The following is an 11,188-nucleotide window of genomic DNA, read 5'->3' as shown; positions in this document are numbered from 1 at the left end:
AGTGTCTCCTGGCTCCGCCCCTCCATCCTCCAGCTCCTGATTTTATCCTGATACCTTCAGGGCGTCGGTTTTATGCACCGATACGAAAGACCAACCGGTTCTCTAATTCTTTTGTGCCCTCTGCTATTAAATTGTTAAATTCTAAGGGTACAGTTTTCTGAATGTAAACAAACATAAATAAAAGGGCAGAACTGTGACAAAATCGGGTGATCCACGCTTTTACCTCTACACGTCTTGACTAACCTGTCATGCTTACAGTGAGTCCAACATTCTGCAGCACGTCTTTAAACCGGTGCACGTTGTAGAGAAAACATCACACCTATTTTCCCCTCGCTGCACTGGAGCCCCGTTCATTTTAGAGTTGATTTTAAAATGTTATTGGTTGTTTTTAAAGCTCTTCGTGGACGGTCCCCAACATTCGTTTCAGACCTCACTGTTCCTTACAGTCCTTCACGTGCTCTGAGGTCTGAGGACCAACTTATTGTTCCAAAAACGAGACTCAAAAGCCCCCCTCCCACACACATTAAGACCCTCCCTTCAGTCGATTCTTTTACGTCTCGTTTTACTCACCGGCTTTTAACACGGTGTGAGAACTGTATGATCCTCTGACTGTCTTTTATTGATTTTTCTATTTGCTCATTTTAGTATTATGTTTTTTATTGACTTGACTATTTATTTATTTCATGCTTTATTTTACTGATTGTGTTCATTTATATTGTGCCTACTCTGAGACCGTGGCCCATCGAGACCAAATCGAGACCATCTTTGTAATTTTTGACATTTATTTGTATTTTACAGTTATTTTGGCACATATATATCAATGTTTATATAAATCTATCTCCAATTTATCATTCGTCAAGTGTCAGACCTCGAGAATCCAAGTGCTGTCGAGTCCGAGACGAGACCAAGACCGCAAAAAAATGGTCTTGAGTACTACAGCACTAGGCTGGGGTTCAGTGAGTGAAGGTTTAAAAACACAGACAAAGGTGTGAAGATGTGGTCCACAGTTTTACTTTTTTTGGTTTTCAATCGTTCAAAAAAAAATGCAGCAGAACCCAGAATGACGTGTGAAGCGCCTTTTATCTGCTCTGACTGATCGGGTAAAACTACTACGGCTAAAACAGAGAAAAAGTAAAAATAATCAGTAAAAATTATCCTTAGCTTCAAATATTGGCCCAACGCTTCATAAAACAAATCAAATAACTATTAAAACCCCAACTATATACATAAAAAACCTGAAACCGTACACCAAGTAAACTTTAAAATCCAATAAAACATCTATGCCACTGAACAATATATTACACTTGGGGCGGTTCTTTTAGGACCTGGACAGAAGAAAAATGAGGTAAGTACAAAGAAAACACCACACCATTCATTAAAACACAATAAAATACACTAACACACTTATCAACACTTAAAACATTCCCAAGCAGATATATTGCACCATTTATATTGCACTACTCCATTTAAAAGGTAATTGGTTAATTAATAATGTCTCCTTTTCCTCCAGAGCGTAGCAGCTTTCAATTAAAGGGCCTGTTTACACGAGAACGCTTGCGGGTAAAAAGGACCAAATATTTTATGGGAAGTGCTTTTCGTTTAGACGGTGACGGCGTTTTGGGGGCTTAAAAACGCAAAAATCTGAAACCACCGTAGATTTTCCGTCTACACTGCCCAAGATGCAAAACTCTGGTCAGATCTGCTCAGGTCGCGTATGCGTTTACGTCACATACATCGCCACCGAGCCGCCCGGCGTGCATACACAATCGTATTCCACACACTTTTGCGTCACCGTATGCACGCAGATTTCCTCCCGAAAACGCTCGTCTAAATGCGGAATAAAATGTGAAGATGCCACTTTTGCGTCTTCTGTTCAGACCGTCGTAGCCAGAAATATAGCCAAAGTGCCACTGTACAATAAATACATTTTTAAAAACCAATTATGTGCAATGTCTTTTTTTAATATGTGCAAATTTGTTTAAAGTGCTGTGCGCGATCAAAAGTGCTGTGATTTAAAGTGTCTTTGGCTACGTTCAGACTGCAGGGCTTAATGCTCAATTCTGAATTTTTTTTTTTTTTGTGAAATCCGATGTTTTTTGCGAGGTTGTTCACATTTCCAATTAAATGTGACTTGTATGTGATCTCCCCAAAAAGTGTCCCACATGTGCACTGGAGACACGACGATGTCAACCGCAGCGAGCGTGATCTGTGTTTACGGAAGTTGTCCAAACATGGACGCAGCATCGAGCACCTGGAGATTTTAAAGTTCCTCTCGTACCGGAGCCAGAACATGAACAACTTACTTGTTTTAAGGAGGAGATTGAGAAGGAGAAGGACGAGGTTTTTGGTCGTGGTGTTTTGTGGGACAGCGGCAGCGACGTCCGTTGAAAGGAACGTGTGGATGTGGAGACGTAGCCAAGAGTGGTGAGTGGTGATGTGCTTCACTTCAGTGACACAGAGTTCATTAACAATTTTCGCCTACTTCAGTGCAGAATAGTGACGTTTGTGTCTTGTTGATAATGTGTAGGTTGGATGAATGCACTTTGACCGTTCAGACTGAAGTCACATGTCAAAAGATCAGATATGTATCGGTTTTAGGAGCACATATCCAAGTGTCCTGGGTTGTATTTGAAAAAATCGGATCTGTGTGGTTCAGACTGTAATTAAAAGATCAGATACAGGAACATAGGTCACATAGGGGCCAAAAAATCAGATTTGGGTCACTTCAGGCTACAGTCTGAATATAGTCTTAGTGAAAGGTGAAGGTGCTGAGAGTTACTTATTGTCTCATACTCACATGGGCTCTGTTCACGCTTGCGTCACAAAACTGCAGACGTCTGGAAACATGCGGATGATGACGATTTCCTTTGGGTTCTGTTGGCGCTAGTAACTCGAAAACTATAGAAAACTGAGGCTACGTTTACACTGAAATGTATCACCGTATCGGAAAAGATCTGCGTCCAGACACGTCGATTCTGTGTCCGCAATCCTTCCCTATCCACACAGTTTTGAGCATATTTGTTTACATTTTACAGAAACAAAACTTAAAACTGCATGGCTCATTTGCATAATCTGAGACAGAGGGATGTTCTGCTGATGGTGAGTCTACGGAAGCCGAGAGGGGTCACAACAAACGCAAACGCCGCAACAAATACAAAAGCAGCAACACACCAAAAAAGCCACAATGGACATGACCGCGCGACTCTATTTTAATGCAAACGCCGCAACAAATACAAATGCCACAACACAAACGCAAATGCCACAACACATTAAAATGCCACAATGGAAGTGACCGCGGGACTCTATTTTCCGACGGACCGATCAAGCGGCAAGTGAAGAAGAAGAACTACAACGTGAAAAGTAAAGGAACTGAGAAGTTGGAAACGTAAGTAAAAGTCATTTATTGTTTTATCATTATTCGTTTCACGTTGTAGTTCTTCTTCACTTGCCGCTTGATCGGTCCGTCGGAAAACAGAGTCCCGCGGTCACTTCCGTTGTGGCATTTTAATGTGTTGTGGCATTTGCGTTTGTGTTGTCACATTTGTATTTGTTGCGGCGTTTGCGTTTGTTGTGACCCCTCTCGGCTTCCGTATGAGTCTGTTCTGTGTTTGTCACGTTGAAGATGATTCATGTTAAACTTTTCAGAGATAATATACGTCTGCAGGTCGTACACACAGACACACGTTTATATGAATGGACATATATTTTAGCCTCTTAGTGTTTTGGTGGTGAATTACTTCTTGGTGCACAGACCTACATCAGAGTATCAGCGTTTTCAGGCATCCACACGGTGCCGGATCAGATCTGTACTCAAATGAATTCGTGGGAGCTGGAGGCACCAGATCGTTCCATCTCTGGAACCGTTTTCAATCCCATTAGTGTGAACGAACACTGCACCCACAACGAAAACCACTCAAATGCATTCTAGTGTGGATGGGGACTGAGAAAATGGCACAGTTTTCTTCATCTAGATGTCCTTCATTTGTGTATTATAATTTGATCTAGCTTCATAACAAATAAAAATAAAAGATGTCAGTGTAGCGTTCCGTTATGTTCGGCAAATCAGCAATTCCAACCAGCTGCCTGTAAATGACACTGCAGCTGTGATTAGAGTTCCGGTGGTGAAGGTTGTGAAGACGCTGCTGCTGAATTCACAGTTTTATTGTTTTATCACATGCTCAGTGTCGGGAACTACACCGGAAGACTTCATCCGTATGTTTCTGAACGTCTTACAGAGCCTATTAGTCTTTAATCAGAGGTTTGTTTTAACAGTCTGACCGTGAAGAACTGATTTTCCTGGAACAGCAACAGGTGAGCTGGTTTGTGCTGTTAAACAAGTCTCTCTTAAATAAAAATACAGTCAAAATCGTTGCATTTTTTAGCACTGGCCAACAGTTTCTCACCAAAAAAGGACCATGAATGCGCAGACTGATCACAAGCTCCTGAAAATGGCCTCTTTAAGTCTATTTTGTATTTTTTCTTGAGTTTTCCGACTGTCTAATTTATGATCAGGCCGTGTTTGCTCATGTGTTTGTTTTGTCACCGTGGTAACTGCTGAACATTCCTCCAGAAACACACATGCAGTACCACTAGACAAGTTATTTGCATATTGTATTCATACCATATTAGTTTTATACAGGTTTGAGACTATGCACGTAAACCTGTCGTTGTATGTTCATGATTTTTCTACCAGATTCTCAAATTCTCAAAACTTTGCAATGAGCCAGTGAATTCATTTTCGACCTGTGACCTCCTTCCTCTGAGCTCAACTATGCTCGGTCAAGTGGCCTGTTAACCTTGGCTTCACCAGGACACCATTTTGAGGACTATTTTAAGGTGTCTTAAAGGTTAAAACTACTCTTAGAACAGGGCCTGACCTCCTCCTGACCCTCCCTGACCACTGGACATTTTGACCTAAATACGGTTTGGCACAAAGACACTCAAGAACCAGGACTTGGAAATTATTTTGAGAGACCACAAATCACTTTTAACGAAGGAAACATTGATCAATTTTAGCTTTTTGTTTGTTTTTATGTTTTGTGTTTTGTTTTTTGTTAATTTAATTCATGGGTTATCAAACTTTTTTTTCTTATTGCTCCTGAATGTGATGGGGGCGGGTCGGCCGTTAAACAGAACTGTATGACCTTGACCACACAGATTATATTCTTTGAAAACTGCCACACTTACACACAACAAGATAATAGTCGTCCACTGTTCTTTGAAAACTCTGCACTTCTGTCCTTAACTGCACTACAGAACTCTGTGCGTGCGTTGACTGTCATGTTTGATTTCGAGTTTGTCAGGTGACGAAAATTCGGCGGCAAATGTAAATGCATCATGTAATTATTTAAATATAAATATAAATATTAGGGCTAGGCAAAAATAAAAAAATATTAATTGCGATTAATCGCAGTTTGAGTGCAATTAATCGCATGTTATATGCAAAACCAATTAATTAGGTTAGGTTAGGTTAGGTTAGGTTAGGTTAGGTCGCTTTATTCGTACCCGTAGGTAAATTTGCTTTGCAGATTTGAGAGACAGGTTCCACATTTCACATTTCATTCATCCACAAAACACACATAAAATGACAATTACAAAATAAAGTGTATAAACCATTCTCCAGTGCAGAATGGTTTGTTCCATAAACAACCAATGAAATTCATCCATCACGCTTGGCTAAAATCACAATAAATCTTAAATATGTTAAAAACACACAATCTTAGATAAATAGATTACAATTCATTCATAAGTACGATAGCAGCCGGAACGAAGCTCCTTTTAAAATGATTCGTTCTAGATCTTGGGACTAAAAACCTCTGACCAGAGGGAAGCAGCTGAAACTCTGAGTTTAGTGGATGTTGCACATCTCTTAAAATCCTCTGGGACGTCGTCTGTAACTGTCTCAAGTACAGAGAGTCCAGGTGTCTCTGAGGATGGCCAGTCACCTTACTCGCCCATTTAACCAACTGATGCAGGGAGTTTACATGGTAAAAGGACAACTTCCTCAGACAGTGAAGGCGCTGGTGGCCTCTTTTACACACACCAGAACCCCCTTATGTAAGAGTGTTTTTAATGAATTAAAAAGTAGCATATAGTGCACTTTTATTGTAAATGTAAATGAAAGAGCCACACATTTGTTGTGCAAACATCATTTCTTTCACAGGGGAATCATCAGAGCGAGAATGAATTTTTGTACTACTAATATACTTTTTCAATATTTTTTATTCAGTAAGTAATAAACACAACACTAGTAGTAATTTCTAGATCATAGTTATAAACTTGGACTGATATTTCTTGGGAAACAAAGGTTATTTATAACCTTTTATAAGTTAATATAATGGAATGGAAATGGAGCAATCACAATTTTTCTTCCAATGGTATCTGGGTAAATCAGTGATTCCCCTGCAGCACTGAACCGGTGGCTGAAACGAAGTTTGAGATTGACAGTTGTTTTAGCTAATCATATTTCATTGAGTTCTGGGCGGGATCATATCATGAAATCTTCCGGACCTTTGTGAATACCCTGTAACAGCATTATGTATGCGAGACTGCAGCGACGAAGACCGCACTGGACAAAGACCCGTGAACCGGAGCGCGCGGCCCGGTCGGAGCGAGGAGCCCACGGAAGCTCAGAGCGCACAGCTAATCCGCGGGTTCCACTCCGCAGCCGGGCCGCACCCGCAGCTCGCGGAGGCTCGGACACGTTACATCTCATGTGGTCAGAAAAAAGTGAAAAAACTGTAAAGAAAAGACGTCAAACTTAAAGAAACGCTCGCGGTGGACTTTTTCAAAATAAAAGCCACTGAGCAACAGACGTTTACAATAAAAAATTTGTAAATAATAAAAACTGCGTTAACAGCGTTAAAATATTTGTCGGCGTTAATGAATTGATTAGTTAACGCAAAATTAACGCGTTAACGTGCCCGGCCCTAATTAATATAAATACTTCAAATAAATAGACCATAACAACTTTTGAGGATTGCCTCATAGGGCCAGTTCCAGTGGGGGGGGGGGGGGGGGGGGGGGCAGAGGGGCTGGGGGGCCGATCAAAAGGGAGTGGAGGGCCGAAGTTGGCCCGCGGGCCTTAGTTTGATGACCTCTGGTTCAATTGTTCATTTCATTTGTATTTATTTATTACTTACTGTGTTAATAATTCCCTACATTGCTTCCTTAAACTTAGGACTTGTAGGGAGTATTATCTGTTACACAAGGGTGAGTTGTTGTACAGTTGTAGGGAGTATTATCTGTTACATAAAGCTGAATTGTTGTACAGTTGTAGGGAGTATTATCTGTTACATAAAGGCAAGTTGTTGTACAGTTGTAGGGAGTATTATCTGTTATAAAGGGTAAGTTGTTGTACAGTGAGTTATTATCTGTTACATAAGTTGTTTGTTGTACAGTTGTAGGGAGTATTATCTGTTACATAAGGGTGAGTTGTCGTACAGTTGTAGGGAGTATTATCTGTTTCTCTTTCTTGGAGGTGGTGTTGGTTGGACATTGATTGTAAAGGCTTGTCGTGCAGGTCAGATGTACAGTTTTTCAGTTGTTTTTTTTTTTATTTTTTTTTTATAAACAAAAATGTAATAATAATAAAATAAAATAAGTTTAAAAAAAAAAGACACTGAAGAAAGACTGATGCAACAGTATTTTTAATATCACAAAACCACACATTTGGATTCATATGCAAATAAGAGACTTCATTCTTACTGACAGTGATATTTTGTGCCTAACGTGAATTATTCACTTTTGTACTTTTTCCTGAGTTTTCAGACTAAATTAAAACTTTTGTGACAATGTGTGCGCTGTGCCTCCGCAATAACAGCCATAGAGATACATGTAGAACACCCCCAGCGGAATGTCAAGGCAAAGTATCCGTACTGACCATCCAGAATCTACTTCAGACATTACTAAACATGAAATACGCTTTACAAACTTGACAGCTCTCACTCCACACTTGGGCGTGCTTAACCTTTGTAGCCACAGCTGCCCTGGGCTTGAGTGACAAAACCGAGGCGACCAGCTGCTGTCATTGGTAATTTCAACCAGCAACACTGACACACTTGGTGAGTTACAGTAAATGTCTTGCCCAAGGACACAGAAACAGATCCTCCAGTTGGTGCATGTGATAACTTGTGTATGCAGTGTTTGATTAAGTTAGGTTACGTCTATCTATCGACACAGACATTCACATGGACAGTCTGGTGTAATAATAGATTTTCTTCGGGTGTTTTGTGGAGTGGGTAAGACTGTTTTTAGTGGCAGGAGAACTATGACCATTGACATACAAGGACTGGATGGAATATTTTTAAGTGTCTCCACACTAGAGGTCTGCACGGGACAGAATTTTCAGTCCCGCTCCCGCACTGTGCAGTCCTGCTCCCGCCCGCATCTGCGATATTTTGTCCCACTCAAACACGGAGAAGTGAAAGGAATTGGGCTGGTTATGGGAGGAGGCGCAGTGGGCAGAAACTAATTAGACCCCACACCCTGTACAGGTCAATAGGCCTAACTAACTAACAGAAACTGTAAATAAGTAGGTGTATTAGTTTCAGTGTAGTTAGCTCCTCCCTGCAGATATAAGGAAATGTCCACCAGCATCTGACCAGACCTGAAGAAGCAGCTTGGATGAGCTGCGAAACGTCTTCAACCAAACTAACTTTTGTCCAGTCGACAAACTGAATTTTCTTCTCATGGATTCTACCTGGACGACTGAGGGATTCTTCACACTTCTGTAGAGATTCTGTCATACATCTCATCTTGGAAAGAAAGACTGAAATATTTCAAAGGACTCGCCCAAGCAACATCCAGATTTCAGGGCAATTTTGGTTCATAATCGAGTATAAAGTCCCAGATAGTTTGTTGGGATATCACAGGACTCCACACAGACACATCAGCGGCATTCTCACCTTCATAAGTTTCACTCTCCGAAAGTCCGTCACTAACTCTGTTTTCCACTTTATAATCAACTTCATCATCACTTTGAAATCTATAAAAGGGCCCAGTCAAGCAGAAATAAACAGCAAGGCCAAATATTCAAGTTAATGCATCTGATATGAAAATGTATTGAACAGATACATATGTACTCTAGTTTATGAAACTGTTGACCTTTTTTCTGTACCATTTTTGGTTCTAAAGTTCCATATGTTTTAAACAGACCATGAATGAAACATGGAACAAAAATGATTTCCCAAATTTCAAAGACCTGCAAATCATGTAAATAAATGGATGTATTTCATCATATCTTGTGTTATTCCATCTTTGAACTGTTGATGAAGGTACAGATTTAAAAAAAAAAAGTCTGAGAAGCAAATATTCAAACCAGTTTGTTAAGGATATGTAAGTGAGAACCAAGAGTTATCACTGTTTGGATTTATTGCCCAAAAAGTGCTGCATATTTCATTCCCTCCGTTACCGACATGAGTTTTTAAATTTTTTGTCAACAACTTGAAAGAATATCACAGGTTTAACTTGACCCTGTTGGAGTGTAACTCTTTCCTACATTCTGATACTTTACTTATTTCAATAGTCCCTCTAGTTTCTGAATAAGAGACATTTGAACGTCAAAAATCTGCCCGTTTCCCTCCGTTACCACTTGACCAGACCCAAAAGTCACTTTCTCTAAACTTATCCATAAAATACATCACATCCTCATTATTTCTAAAACTGTGCGCCGCAGTCTTTCCATTGCTCGTGTTTCGTGTTGTGTTTTTTTCCGGAAGCTACAATTGTCACAACTTCGATAAACTTTGGAAAAAATCTGTGAAAATGTATCCTTGAATCCTACTGCTCAGTCTAGTGTGGGTTGTACTGGCCCCCACCTATCACAGCCTCTGTTTACATGTGAAAAACCGAGCCATTTCTAATGGTCGTCAAATCACGTCTTTAGTGAAACAGCGGAGGTGTCAAAAGACGTCATTAAGGAAACAAAAGGGAGGTCGTCAAATGTCGTCTTCATGGGGGAAAGAGTTAAACATGTGTGAATGAAACAAAACACAACTCCAGGTCTGTTTGTGATGAAAATAGCCTCATGTGAAGCCTTTAAATTGACAAAAAAGGCCCCAATATTCCAAAATCTAATTATTTTTAAACCACAGAAGCTAAAATGAAGATGAATTTACTCCTCAGATTCGAAGGAGCCACAGAAAAGCAAAGAAAATAGCTGACCTCCTCTTCACAGTTTGCCCAATGTTTCTGGTCCAAGTCTTCATCCCAAATATAGCCCAGTACAAAGGTGTCAGCTGAGGTCAGTGTCAGAACACCATGAGGGGTCACAGGGGTCAGAGGTCACGGGGGGCAGCTGCAGTTCACCTGCTGCTATCACGCTCCACCTCCTTCACCGACACAACACCAAACCCAGGAGCGCACAGTAAAAATAAAGGCGTTTAGCTGCGGGGCCGGACAGCTGTGGGCGAGGGCAGCTGCGGCACAGGAAGTGGACATTGTAACGGAACTATAAAAACTATTTCTGCTGAAACTCGATATTTTACAGTGATAGAAAGAGTGTTTATTAAGACTTGTGTTTGTGTTAGCCCATGTTTCATTTCATCTCAAAATAAAACACATATTTGATTTACAATGTTTTCTTTAAAGGTGCACTGTACGTAACTTTCTGGAGCCGGACGTCACCTGAATGATTTTATAGCTGTGGATACTTTTGATGCTCACTGTAAGCATCCCTCTGTCTGAAGCTCTGTTCAAGTTTGAGTTTTGTTTTAACACAGTCTGATGATTAAGAAATGACGGAGCTGAATCCGTGTTCATTCGTTTTTCAATATAAAACCAAAAATAATTCTTCATTATTTGCCTCCAAAACCAAAATGAAAAAACGGATAATGATTCGTTGGTCACATATTTGTGCACAGAAACGCAAATCTATTACAGAAATCTTTTTTTAATTGATGAACTCTTTCTTTTACAAAATATTATAATATCATGAACAACCTGAAACTTTAAGAAAAAAAAAATTAAACACAATATTTAACATGAACTTGTATGTAAAGAGGAATAAGTCAATTTTTCTTGGAAAATCCTGCACTCGGCTCCACTCTTCACATTTCAAATGTGTGGAGAGGCGATTCTGCTTACAGTAAGAATGCATGTTCTGAGCAATTCAAACGCGGTGGTTCCTCAGACTAAAACCTCCTCACACTTAACTTTTAAGTGTGAAAAAAAAAAAAACACTTGTGAA

This window comes from Boleophthalmus pectinirostris, unplaced genomic scaffold, assembly GCF_026225935.1.
Source record: "Boleophthalmus pectinirostris isolate CB_2022bp ecotype Guang Dong unplaced genomic scaffold, ASM2622593v1 HiC_scaffold_23, whole genome shotgun sequence".
Taxonomy (NCBI): Eukaryota; Metazoa; Chordata; class Actinopteri; order Gobiiformes; family Gobiidae; genus Boleophthalmus; species Boleophthalmus pectinirostris.
This window is presented reverse-complemented; position numbering follows the sequence as displayed.